General features: G+C 32.5%; 1 protein-coding gene and 1 long non-coding RNA gene across 9 annotated transcripts in view; both read left to right on the forward strand.

Moving 5' to 3' along the window:
* Window positions 1–15,071, forward strand: part of Dh31 (diuretic hormone class 2) — a 710,452-nt gene that overhangs the window by 265,204 nt on the left and 430,177 nt on the right. The gene's annotated exons all lie outside the window — the stretch shown is intronic.
* On the forward strand, window positions 2,950–6,328 carry LOC140445452 (uncharacterized). The gene is made up of 2 exons (XR_011951396.1): window positions 2,950–3,523; window positions 3,665–6,328. It is a non-coding gene; the product is annotated as an uncharacterized lncRNA (long non-coding RNA).

A 15,071-nucleotide genomic window follows, 5' to 3' on the forward strand; every position in this document is an offset into this window, starting at 1 on the left:
CTCTTACCAGATGGTTCTAGAATATCCAAAAAGATATAAATACCCGTGATTTGGATTCAAGATGGGAGTTTTTAGTCAGAAGTCAAGCAGTTTATTATGAAAGTTAGTAGATTAGTTAGTGAAGTCAATTGTTGACAGTTTTAGTAAGTCAGTCAAGCAGTTTAATAAGAAATATGAAAGTTAGTTGGAGATAGTCCAATTGTTTAATATAGTGAGTTAAATGAAGATTAAAAATTATGCATATAATTTAATGCACATTTATAATTATACACAAATAATTATTGAAGATTAAAAAAAGTATATTGGAAGAAATTAAATTATATTATGGTTGGAGATTAGTATAAATCAACTTATAATAATTGGATATTGGTATATTGAAAAGAAGAATAAATATAAATGCTGTTTGCTGGTTTGGTTGGTGGTGTATAAATGCTGGTGAAGAAAACTATATCTTAAATTGGTAGAAGCTGATAATTGGAAAAAGTAATTTCACAAAAAACAAGGATAACTGAAGTACGAAGACATTCAGTATTGATTAGAATCTATATAGTGGAAAACAGTTCATTTAGGCATTCAGTGAAAGAAAGGTACAAAATTTTGTTAATATAATTTAGTTAGTGTCATAACAATTTCAATTTTGAAGATAGTTTGTTTAAATTTTACATTGTCTATAGAATTTAATTAGTTTTATAAGAATATCAATTTAAAGATAGTTTATTTTAAATTTACATTGGCTAAGTTAGATATATATGTGTGTTTCATAATAGTTATAATAAAGATAATTTTAAAAAGTACTTACAAGCTAATTCTTTGAGAACCGCGATAAAAACCCTATATTATTAAAAATACTCATTGCTCATCATTCAAACAAAAAACACATCATAACAATATATATATATATATATATATATATATATATATATATATATATATATATATATATATATATATATAGGGTGATTAATTAGTGTGAGGAAGCTCAGTAGATCTGTTATAGTAAAAATTACAAAAAAAAGTTATTAACAAAAATTGTAGGCAGCTTTAAACTCCAAATTTTAAAATTAGTTACAATCTTACAGGGTGTTTCATAAGAGGGTGGCAGACCAAACTTATGTTTTTTTTTAAACGGAACACCCTGTATTTTATTCTAAAATTTGAAATCTGCTTCACTTCCATATCACAACAATGTAAAGTTTTATTATGTTATACCGGGTAATAAAAAAGTTATCACCAATATTACCTGGAAATCGTATCAAGTTTAACTCCCTGTATAATTAAAAAGAAATATAGGAACATTGATCTATTGCAACCATAGTTTTTTAAAAATTGTTAAAAATTATAAAACATATTCGTTTTCGTAATATTCGTTAAATTAAATACAGGGTAAGTCAAAATGCAAGTACATTATTTTCTTGGTAATTTAAGGCCAAGGTAAGGCATTTAAAAGGCTGGCGTTTTGCTCTCTTCCTCATTCCTTGAGGCCTTGTTAGGGCATGGTGATACCATCACAAATATTATTGGCTTGCTGCTTCCATTGGCTGCGAACCTGTGCCATATGGACGGCTTCATGTATAGATTTTCCCATCAGAGTCTTCATTTGGTCTGCCCATCGCGTTGGAGATCCTTCAGTTGGTATTTGGCCTTCTATCTTTGCTTCTACTACCAATAATTTCATGGTCCCCGTTATTGTAGCTATATGACCGAAGTAAATCAGTTTTGCTCGGTTTACTTTTTTTAATGGTCTGTCTTTTATATGAAGCTCTTCCAGAATTGACAGGTTGGTTCTGTGTTTTATCCAGGACACGCGTAGAATGTTTCTCTGACCCACATTTCAAAGGAGTCCATGTTGTAGCTGCGTATGTATCAATTAGAAAAATGAGGGAATTTAGTAACCTAAGCTTAGTATTCCTTGTTATGGTTCAATCTTTCCATATTTTAATTAGTTTAGCTATTGCGGTTTGAACCATTGCTAGTTTACGCCTAATTTCTGAGGAGTTATCGCTAGTGTTAGTTATCAGAAACCACTTTGCAATTCGCCACTTGATTTGTGTACGGTAGATTATTATATGCTTTGTCTACGATCATTAGTTTTGTTTTTCCAGTGTTGATCTCCGAGTTCTTCGCTTATCCGCTCAGCCGTTCAGTGATGGTAATCATTTCGACTTTAATCACTGCTAGTATAAGTTTATCATCAGGTTTTTATATCTTTTATACATAAGAATATACCTACATAATATTGACATTGTGTATTTGGTAAAGTTATGATTTACGCTAGTCAATAGCTTTGTTATTGTTTACATTTGTGTCTGTCTAATATTCGATACTATACACAGTCAATATAATGATTAATAAAATTAAATACATTTTATTATAAGTTACCCAAGTGACTGGTTTCGCCCTCGCGGATTTACAAGAGGGTAGGGAGATTTTGGGAGAAAGGGGATTAAGGACTTGTAGGTCTCAGGTCCTGTAAAGAGTGAGAGGCTATGGGCTTGCGTTAGAAGCCGGAGCACTGCGTAAGCGAAGAATGTGTATCTCTTCTAGTCTCACCTGTAACGGCCGGGAAGAACAATAAAACCAAATTTTGAGTTTACAATGTATTAAATAGACTGTATACTACAACTAAGATAACAAAATATCAGTTATGACCAATAATGTTTCGATCAGGCGCGAAGGGAGACGAGAAGAGAAAAAGCAATGAATTAAAGGGCGGACAATTCCGTATTATTAGATATACCTTGGGTTAATATATAGACCTTAGTTACCTTCGCGTATTTAGGCTCTAGCTAATGAATACGCCTCCAGTCCTACAGGAATTCAAGATCAGTCAGATGAAGTACGGCGCGCTATCACGAACCTTCGGATCTCCCGATACCGGCACTTATAATACGTCGCACTACCCCGTCGAGTTAAAATAGCGCGCTCACTGGCCATAGATAAATTACACCTAGATTGGTAACAGGGATAGCCAAGGTCAAATCATGTTCGGATTAGGCGCCCATTCGCTTGGTGGCGCTGCTAGTCTCGTTCCTGCACGGAGTGAGTGTGCTGTGATCAAGTCAAAGTTGAGTTTAGACAAATACGGCGCCATATTTGTATTTGTTTTATTTTTTATAATTTATTTTATAATTTAAAATTTTTTGTATAAATAGTGCAAAATCGTACAATTTTCGACGATTTTTTATTATGGAATCGAACACATTACATGGAATAACAATGTAGAGACGAAGAACTGAACAAAAAAGATGTGTTCCAGATTGCATGGATACTACCAAAGAATATAGACGCTTAAGCGTCTATATTCTTTGATACTACTTTTTTAAGTCCAGGACATTATATGGATATGTTTGATAAATGGGTGAATGCTGTTAAGAGCCCTAATTAGAGAATGCTGCAAAAGAAACTATTTATAACAATTTTCGTGTATGCGCTAGTCATTTTAAAGAGGAGGATAATATAGTCAATGTTGGAAATAGCGGTATTACGAGAACAGCCGTTCCGAGTTTGTTTTTACCAGGACCAGGTAAGAACTATTATACCACTGACCTATATTCTTATTCACATTATATCTGACCTTTTACTATAAAATTAGTTTATAAATTTAACCTAAAATTATATATTATAAAACCAGTCTTACTTAGCTTAGTATTTGAATTATTTGTAGGTGGTGGTTCAACAACTATCTTAAAAAGCATCACCTTAGAGAGGGTTGGGCATAAATTTCTACAGGTGTGCGCCTTTCAAAGTTGGATTAGATTAGCAGACCATGACTACACTATCATGGAGAGGTCTATGAGCTTGCCTGCTTTAAGTATGAGGAGGGATCTGTCCCTCTCTTGTGAGTGAGATTGGTCTTAGAGTACCATATTATAATACCATGGTTTGCCTCATCTATGTACTTTTAATGTTCCATTTTGTAAAACAACCTATGGTGCTAATAGCCCACTGAATAGATACTTATCTTTGTTAAACAACCTAAATGTAAATGTATTTAATATGTCCCTCAATAAATATATAAATATTAGTAGAAGAGTTACTGGTACCATAGAGTTTGGAAACTTAACTGTGTAAAATACTTCATGTTTTTATTGTAACTAGGTAATACTTTACATATTTTTTTATTTTTGTTATGTTATTTTTCCATCTTTATTGTTTGTGCTGGATTTTAGAATCATAGAACTAACTGTTGGGTTTATAGGTTTTAAAATGTCATTACATCTTTAATTATATATATATATATATATATATATATATATATATATATATATATATATATATATATATATATATATATATATATATGTATGTGTACATGCATGTGTTTGTGTACATAATATATTTTTATTTCACATTATTTAATTTTATTATCTTAAAATACTGTGTACTTAACCACTAAGTTGTAACACTTAATCGGCTTGTCCCATATATTAGCCTGCATCCACATAGACAGCGGTAAGGCGTTCAGAGTTATGAATAAATAAATTTGAATGTGTTGACAGGGATCTTTCCTATTCTGTTGATGACAGGGATGGGATTTCTGATCTTAAGATGACATACTGGTGAAAAAATCTGTTGATTGTAATTGTGTTTGTCATTTCAGGCATAAAAACATTATTATCCTCTGTTGTTTGGAGTTTATACTGAGCAAATAAAGTTACTATATCAGGTTTTAGCAAAGCTTACATTCTGGGTGAAAACTTTAAGCATACCTTAGAAATAAATTATTTACCTTATCCATTGTTCTTTTTTTTTGTTCGTTTTTTCTATTTGCTATCATTCGGTTATTCCTCATTCTTGGGTTTTCTTTTTGCAAGAAGCAATATTTTGCTAATCTAATCAAAATCATAATTTTGTTGATAACCAGAATATTTTTCTGGAACTCATATTATGATTCTGATTATAAGAATAAAAGTATTATCATATGAATATATAACATATAGTATGAGTATAAATGTATATAAACTTCTTTCTAGAACTAAATCATTTAATTGTTCTGTTTCCAACTTGGCAGGGTCCTTGAGTTCTCTCTTTCTGTGAGTAGAACGCCAGACTGTAAGAGTTTTCACTGACCACTGATAGTGTGTGTTATTGCATTAGGATGAAAGTACTACAAAAAACTCAGAATGTCTGATGGCTGTCTGTTGCTTATTAGGCTTTAATTTGACATTAGAATTACAAAAAAAATATTTAAATACTGACAAGTTCCTGTCACAACATTTAGAACACTAAATTATACTACATTCACCCGTCCCTATTTTTGAACAAAATATTGCAACTATTTTGGTTTATTTTTAGCTCCAGCTGATTTACAGCTAGAATGGAAATCTGAATTTTCCAATCTTGGTTCATCATTATCATCAGGTTTTTGAACAGGTAAATTTTCTGTCTCATCTGGTATTTATTTAGTAGTGGAATTCTCTAGTGTGTTATTTGGACCTTCATCATTATCTTGATTCAATAATATAACAATTCAACAGTAAACTTCTTATATAGTGCAGAGCACATGGTAAAGCAGTTTTCCATTAAGTGAATTCTAAATTTTTGGTTTTCTATGCTAGATTCACCAATTTCCATATAACTCATTGTATTTTTCGACTTAACCATTTTCTTCATGATTATATGGTGTTGTTCTACTTGAATATATTCCTTTAGAGTGTAGATAATTAATAAATTCTTGTGAAGTAAAGCTAGTTCTCCTTGTTAGATTTGATATATACCGTCATTCTATATAAACCAAATAGTGATATAATCTGTAATTGGTTAGAATTGCTTTTCTACCAGATAATGTCTGCATTTTTTTAAATACTTCAACTCATTTGCTTTTTTTTCAATTGCATAATGTTTTTATTCAGAATCTGTGAGGGTATGTGTAAAAAAAGCAATTGGTTTTCCAGATTGATTGCTTCGCTTATGTAATCGTAGATTAATTTTTTAAAAGCATGTACTTATCTTTACCTTCTAGGGATTTATCTTTAGATTCATTGCTTTCTAAAAAACTCTTGAATGTTATATACTTACTAATGTTTGAATTCTTTGGTGGAAGTTTGACAGTTTGGACCAGCCTCTAGTTTATCTGGTCTAAAGTACTTCCCCATTGTAAATTTATGCGAATAAAATTGTAGTAAAATGTCTTTTGCAGAATTAGGCTTTTATTCACATAAAACTTGATAAGAATGACAAAACAATTATTTAAATACTGACCCGTTCTTGTCACAACATTAAGAAAACTAAATTATACTACACATGGCTTGTATTATTAATATTTCTTGTAACACATATAACATTTCTTGTAACATTTTTATAAATAAAGATTTTATTCTATATTTTATTCTGTAATTTTTTTAACCACTTTGGCATTTTAATGTAATGGAAAATAAATATAGTCCCAACATAACAAGAAAACCCAAAAAGTATACGAAAAATATTTATTATCGTATAGGATAAGGATTTTTCTTGTTATTTTAGGATTATATCGATTTTCCTTTACTTTAAAATGAGTTCACAATCCTAGGTAATATTACTAAACTTTTGAATTTAGCGCCATGTATATATAGTTATGCGCCCGATCACTAGGTGATGCGCCAATCATTGTTTTATTCCTTAACACGGAAGTTTCAATGCTAGGTGGTAGTGTGCTATGCTCACTGGCTGCGCATCGTCTCGGTCGTCCGTACTTCTTGCTTGGGCCGCTCTCAAGTGCCTCCCGCTTACTAGTCTTCGCTGGCCCGCTTCGTTCGGTTTTTTATGAGCCCGTATTCTCAATTTCCGATCGTAGTACCAAGGTTGAGTTATTATTTTTTTTGCTGACTGAGTCCCCGTGTTATTTTCCAGCGAAGGTGTATTATTTTAAACGTGATTTTTTTCTTTTAAACAACCGTGGCGACCTGATATTTGAGACTCGTGTAATACACTTAAACTAGGTCGAGTTTTCAATCTTGTTTAATGTAAAATGTATACATTAACTATGTTACTTACTAGCTATAAATTTATTTGTTCTTTAATCAATTTGGAATATGTAATAATTACTCAAATAATTATTATTTTTTTCTAAGGCTAACTACCCCTTAATTTTTCCTTCTTTATTTCCTTGCTATGTTTACATTACAATATCATTTATTATTACAGATTTGCGTTTGTTCTAAGATTGTCTTGGCAAAACGTCCTGCGACTACTGCTACGAGGTAGTAGTCTACACTCTCTTTGACAATGGTTTTGCCTTATGCGGACACGATGGTCCTAATTGCTAGAGCTAGTTTCGTCCACTCGCATATGAATGTAGGGCCATCTCTGTTTTAAGAACCTTTGTCACAGATCCCAAGAAGACTTTGGTAAACGTTCCTGTACGTCTAGAAAGTCGGTTGCGCTATTTCTTTGTTCTCCAATGACTTTAAGAATAGTCTTTTGATATCATCCAAAGCTAAGTGTGTTATCTTTCCTGGCTAAACCACGATCTCTGAGTGGTTTATTTTTCAGCACTTCATGTCTGATATACCTATCTAGGAGCCTTTCTAGCGTTTTTGTTGAGTCATAAAATATGTTTATTGGTTTGTATAACTTTGGCGTTCGGTATATAGGTAACTTACCGAATTTTGGTATAAAGGTGCCATGCAACCGGTATATGTGTACATTCCAAAATAACTTTGCGCAGATTTTATTTAGATGTGCTATTATAACATTCTGTCACTACGATAAAAAAAGTATATTAATTCCATCTATTCCGGGGGAACGGAACTTATATGGTTGAAATATGTTTAGAGTACACCTAACTCTCTGAGGCCTCATAATGTTTGTGCCCAACTGCTAGTCCACCGCATAAGGTCTTTTTGAAAAGGTAACAATTGTAGATGAGCTAGGAAAATGCGCCTTATTGAGGATTAATAAGCTTTTTTCAAACGTTTCTGTTAAAGTTCTTTCGTACTTAGCGCCTTAGAATCCTTCGCCAAAACTTTATGGATTCTGAAGCATACTGCAGTCTTTTCGACTTTCTCATAGAAACTTCTCCACGAGTCATTTTTGGTTTTACAGATATCTTTATTGTACTACATCAATGTTTTTCTTTAATTATCCTCCCCTTATTTGGTTTTGGCCCTATTAAATAGCCTTCTTACATCTGCTAGAAGCTTGTGTAAATGTTTATTTCACCAAGGTATATTTTTATTTTCTTTTTATATCTCTTTTGGCAGATTTCGTGGTAAGCCATCGTTATAACCGCACTTACCATTTCTACGGTCAATTCGAATTCCGTCTCTAATGGTAGGGTAGGCCTGGGTAGAGACTTTGAACAGATTTGATTGGAAACTTAATTTAAGCGCATACTAGGTTGTACCAAATACAATATTAACTAACGTCTAGGAAGTTTTTGATTGTTTTAAAATGATTACAATCATTATGGCGGAGTATAACTCGCAGAAGTGCTTCTGTCTATAGTCTCGTTACCCTTAAGGAGACTATGGCCAACCATAAAGGAGATAATGGACAATACATTTCACCAAAACAACCTTAATTTTTAATAAAAACTAAAACATTGTATATTCAAAAACGCTTACAAAATCGATATAATACTAATAATTATTGTAAATTGTATTGTGATAATTCTGGATTAAAATAAATCATTTCCTTATATCTTGCTCTATTATATTTAATTGGCGGGAGTGGAACTAATGTAGCTGTAGGCTCAGAAGTAAAACTGAATCTATTTCACATTATCAACTACTGCCACAACATTTTTAACACGTTTTGTCCAAAAAACTTTGGTAACAATGTAATCGCCCTTAGAAATTTCTGTATCTAGCCTTTCTTCTTCTAATTCGAAAGTATCATCTAACGAATTATCTTTGTACTCTACTTCATCACTCTGGGAGTCCAATGATTCCTCCTGTAGGATTTTCTGCTTAACTTCTTTCTTTTTATTATTTGCGACTATATTTTTCCCTTCAAAGTTTCCTCAAGTATATTTTTCTCCAGTGTGTCGGTTGCAATCATACATCGGCCTCTTTTTCTACCTTTATTAGAAATTTTTCTAGCAGGCGTTTTTGGATCTGAATAATTTCTGGAGATATAAAATTATTTGTTTCTTGAAATGAGTTGTTTTTAGGTGATGTTTGCGGATCTGAAATTTCCTGATCTTGAACCGAACTTGTAGAAGTTATATTAACAGGTGTAGAACGATCTATGACAGATGAAGATAAAAAATACTCTTTAGAAAACATATTTTTATTAAATGGAAAAATCCTTGTAGATCAAAATTTAGATTTTATGTTAACTGGATACTGAATTAGCGACTCTATTTCAAGACTGAAAACACTCAAAGGTAGATCGTATATGATCATGGTTTGTCCAGGATAAGAAAGCATCCATAAATCTGCTGCTTGATTAAAAAAAGTTTTAAATGGACCGAAAACAGTTCGATCCAAAAGTTGAAGTTTATTTGAGGTATGCGGCGGAAGCGTATACGATGCCGTTGGCTCTGCAAAACTCCACGGCCTCCAAGGATATATGCGACTCATGGTTGTTCATTAAAAGCAAAACCCGATTTTCTGGGGGACATCTAACATTTTTCACAAAGGGTTTAAAAACTTGAATAAATTTTTACTAGTTTCCTAAAGTTAAAACCTAAAGGTCGGTCATCAGGAACTGACTTCATCATTCTGCCAGCACCAAATCCTCGCCGCGGAAAAATCCAAACTGGTTGTAAAGCATTCTTGCCTTGGATGTTAGTTTTCCTGTTTGATGTTCACACTTTTTGCCTACTACCTTTTGAACACGCTGGACAATAGTCAGGCAAGTCTGAAAAAATTACGTATTTAATATGATGACAACAATTTTATGTACCTACCTACCTACCTCATCTAAGTTATAAATTTGAGCCGGTGTAAAGGAACAGCAAGTAAGCACATCTTATAATTTGTTCTGGAATATCCCCACATTTGTTCCCCACATACGTGCTAAGCTAGTTGCTTTTGGTTTTCTTACTGATAGCCGTGGGTGTCGTCGCATGAAACTTGTAAACCAACACTCTGATGCCAATTTTGTCCGTTTCCATTTTTCTGGTATTTTTTTTTATTTCTATTGGCGTATTCATAGGCTAAACTTCTAGTTAATTTGGGTGTAAGATCATAGAACATTGACAAACATTTAAGCAAATAATTTTCTAATTTATTTTCAATCTCATTTGTGAAAATTTGTAAATGGTTCGGAAAGACTCTAAAAAATGATGGATTATGGTGTAAAATATGCATCAACTACAGATTAAAACTGAACTATAATTAAATTCATTCTCAAAAAAAAATACAATATTCTCTTTTCTCTTTTTCTCCTTGGCACATGTCATCAGGAGGGTTGAAAAACAAATATTATTCTCTAATATACATACAAACAATTATAGTAAGGGTAATTTTATATAATAAGATCCTTAAAATTAATAAATGAAGGCTACAAGGAAAAAAGGAGGTATGTCAGAAATAACTCATTATGAAATAAGGCCATTTTAATACTTCAAAACGGCCCAAAGATTATAGTTTTGTCATTTACATTGATCAAGGTATTACCAGAGGTTAAACATAAGGTTTCAGTTAAATTGCAGAAACATAAATTATTCTACTTTCTTTATTTTGCCATACATTTAGAAATTTTACACATTAGTTCAAAATATTAAAGTAAAAGAGGAAGTATGTCAAGAAAAGTAATAGCAACGTTCATACAAAAATGCATTTTATTTTAGACAACAAACAACGATTATTATAAAAATAATGTTTATGTAAAAGAACTTAAAAATAGTTAAATAGTTTTTTCCAACAATTTTATAGTGTCTACAAGAGATTTTGGTATATTGGCTCTAAATTATAGATGCGGAATTTTATCAAAATAATTTTGGGCATCTGAACCACAAATTTTTTTTAGATGCTGCAGATCTGCATATTTCGCTTGACTGATCGGTAGAAGTGCTAAAAAATAACAAAAGTAAGCTTTATAAAACTAATTAACGGGGAGGGGGGGTTTACCTGTATAAGCATATGGAGGTAGCTCAAATTCCATTTCTGGCAATTTGGTAGTCAATCTCTGCTGTGTTATTACTGTGGTCTCCCAAGTTCCATTAAATGTTGTTCTGTAGTACAAAAGACGAGGAAGGTCCCTAACAGCGTTTACCTCACGGACGGGTCGAGTTAGAAAAGGTGATTTATTTTTATAATGCTTGCGTAAATATTCAATCCATTTTCGAAAATACTCTTGAGGATATTTTTCAACATGACACGATGATGGTTTTCGTCTATCAATTGTGTACACTTCTGTCCAGTTTTGAAAAAGTTTGGCTTTTGATTTTTGATTGAAAAGTCCAAAATCTTTATCACATTCCAGGTACGAATGTCCCCTAACAGAAAAAGTTATTTGGATAGAGTCCAGTCTCTTCTCCTGATGACCTATGTTATGAATAAACCTAAAAACAGTGTAGTTATTATTCTCTTTCGCTGTTATGATTCGCAGAAAATATTCAAGTTTCGTACTTTTCGATCAAGATAGTTGTATATATAGTGATTAAGCAATGAACAAACATCATCGCTATTGTTCTTGTCTCTTGTAATTGTCTCTTACAGTAACATCATTTGTAGTAATATTGGGTATTTGCAGATTTTTTGCAAAATCCATACACATAGCCCCTGTGTGTACATTTTTTCTACTAGCTATTCTCGCAGCGAGTTTTCTGTTATAAAATGTTTGGGTTTTACGTTTATGTAGTTTATTTTCTGTATCTAGTTGCTTAATATCAACATTTAATTTATTTGTTTCCTCTAAAGATTTCGCTAATAGACACTGCTTTCCAAGACTTTTAAATTTTGCTAAATATTCATCGCAAGAATCGGTATCGGAAAATGTATCGGTCCTTGGAAAACCAAAGGAAATATTAAATTTAGTTGCGAAAATACTTTTATATGTTTCTTATTAAGTACGTATATAAGTAATGTTCTTTTGTTAATATTTAATTCCTCAGATAAGTATAGTTTCGATGAGTCTTTCAAGCTATAATGACTTTTTCTACCCCTGAAAGTCCCTATATGCTGCATTATACAGTTTCTTGTGTTCATAGAAACTTGATGACGATAGTTTCCATGTCTTCCTCCAGTATCTTTTGGAGCGTGACCTGTCAATTTTAGTGACTTTTGTAGAACTTCTAACTTTTTTTTTCCAATTTCATGGAATGCCAAAAAAGCCTTCTGACACACTGGAGCAGTAAGGTATAATAATAATAAGAGGTATTTAAAATGAGGGGAAACTTAACTATAAAAACACTGACACAATTATTTTTGGTAAGAGCACCAACAAAAACGCCCAATTTTTAATTCTAAACGATGTTTTGTTTCTGCGATCTGTTTCGGAGTTTACAATTTATACTCCATCATCAGGCCTATGAAAGTAAAAAGGATCGCAGTATAAGAGATATATCCAATAGTTTTTGTATGTAGTAATTTTAGCCACCGGAAAATCCTCATCAGCCAGTTATCTCTTTTTTATTTTTTTTTAAAGACGACAATTACCGATTTTAATTTTTTTTTAATCCTATTTAATTTTAAGGCAAAATTGAGGGCAAAAAATTCACTGCGTGCAGGGATATATCGTGATTGGCCAATTACAGAATATGTATTGGTCTAAAATCAACTAAAATTGACGCCAAACTTTACCTGAGACCGCTTTTTACATCCTTTTTAGATTTTCGCGACGATATGTGGCTTGCAAGTGAAACATCTTCGACTAGTAATTACATTAATCTAATAAATTTCATACAATCCTCGCAAGACTGATCACATTCCCAATACCTTGTTATATTAACCAATGTAACCGTCGCGTCTAATGCCGAATAAATAAAACATTTATAAGATAAGTGACATGGAGCTAATAGAGGTGCTTCTAATTAAGTCTGTAACTTTGAGTTCACTTCGATCGGATGTATTCGATTTACAACTTAGACATAGAGTTCTCGAAACTCTCTATACAATATTAACAAACAGAACGTAAGAGATGGATCTAAAACACTGGATAATGACTTAAAGTGGTATCGTGGATCACAATATATTCCAATGTTACAGATATTATTCTGAAATTATATTGTAACATGAGAGCCTTCATTTTCAAAGACACAATAACCACGAATATATTATTGCTTGAATAGTAATGCGAGAACAATGTATCCCATAACGTAGTTTATGTATTTAAAGTCATGTACAGTAATTTACATTCAAATAATACACATTGTAGGTCAATCTGCAATAATAAATTGTTTCTTAATAAGTTATACTCGAAAATATTTAATTATAATTATTTATCTTATTCTTATTATATGTCTTATTTTTTTTTATTTCTTAATGATCGTAGGCACTGCATCTTTCACTTAGCTCATTCGGGAACTGCAAACAATCATTGCTACTGGCTATGTAGCTCAAGGGACGGTCGCCATTCTTCTTTATTCCATTCTGCTTTTACATTTTACTCGAAAGAACGAAATCGACTACATCATAAGGGACAAAAACAAATAATTAAATATGTAGCAGTACTCAACTGGTTCACTACAAGCAGTGACCACAGAATGATACGAGCCAAAGTTCAAATCAACATAAAAGGAGAAACATAATCTGTACACCCCCATTAGATATCAACCAATATCAGGCACATATCAATAATAAGCTACTACTGCATGAAACTTAAGTCCATATACAGAAACGCTGCTGGATCAAAGAAGACAAATGAGAAGCGATAAAAATGTAGACAGCCACACTCTAGGAGAAATAAATAAAATTGTTTCGAAGGCAATCAGGAGAGATTTAAGGAAATTTGAAACCGATAATATTAAACACACCATAAAGGAAAATAACAGCCTAAAAGTTCTAAATGAAAAGCTAACGAATGGGAAATACGAAATTCATAAATTAAGAAACAAGCAAATGAAATAATATCACGTAGAGACGAGTTAATACAGGTCGTCGAAGGGTTTTACGAGGAATTATATGGAAGTAAAAGAGAGCCCCAGGAGAGGATGGAATTGTAATAAAAGCTATTGTAAATAAAGATGATATGCTGTTAAATAAATTAAGGAAACTGTTTAATTCATGTTTGCAGCAAAGAGAGGTGCCCAAAGAATGAAACAATGCTACAACCATCCTTTTGCAAAAAAAGGAGATAGAACGGACCTAGAAAATTATAGACCTATTAGCCTTGACCTATTAGTCAAGATTAAAGGAAAAATTAAGTTTCTACCAACTAAGAGAGCAGGCAGGATTCCGTTTAAATTAGCAGTAGGATCTGCCATAGGTATAGTAAACTTACTTATAATATTTACAAACATGCCACTATGACTATTAAGATACACGATAAAACCCCACCAATAGAAATAAAACGTGGGATAAGGCAAGGAGATACATTTTCTCCGAAATTATTCATAACGGAATTAGAGTATGCCTTTAAGATGGTCAATTGGGACCACAAAGGAGTAACAATAGACGGCGGAAAGCTTAACAATCTCGTTAACCATCTGCGGTGTTTCGCAGATGACAGTTTCTTTATCACAGATAATTTAGGAGAAAACACAGATATGTTAAATGAATTGGACTTTGCATGTTCGCTGGTGGGCCTCAGAATGAGCTTGACCAAAACTAAGTTTATGACAAATATGGTCCCCAATAATAACTATTTAACTATTCAAGAGAAAGTGGTAGAACTGGTGGAGAAATATACGTACCTGAGTCATAAAATAAGAATAAGCAGGGTTAACCAAACATGCGACATCCAAACACGAAATACTTAGCTGTCGAAAACTGCGGGACACACGAAGGGCCAACATACCAATTAGCCTCAAAAGAAAAGTATTTGACCAATGTGTATTACTGGTCATGACCTATAGAACGGAAACTATGACTCTAATCAAGATGGCACAGAGACGAGTCGAATGGTCTATTCTGGGAGTTACGTTGTGGAAGAAACGAAGATCTGCGAAGAAGGACAAGTATTGCTTATGTTGTGGAACGCATAGCGAAACTGAGTTGGAACTGCTCAGGCTATGTAGCGAGAATACACGACTCACGATG

Source organism: Diabrotica undecimpunctata, chromosome 7 (genome assembly GCF_040954645.1).
Source record: "Diabrotica undecimpunctata isolate CICGRU chromosome 7, icDiaUnde3, whole genome shotgun sequence".
NCBI classification, from domain to species: Eukaryota; Metazoa; Arthropoda; class Insecta; order Coleoptera; family Chrysomelidae; genus Diabrotica; species Diabrotica undecimpunctata.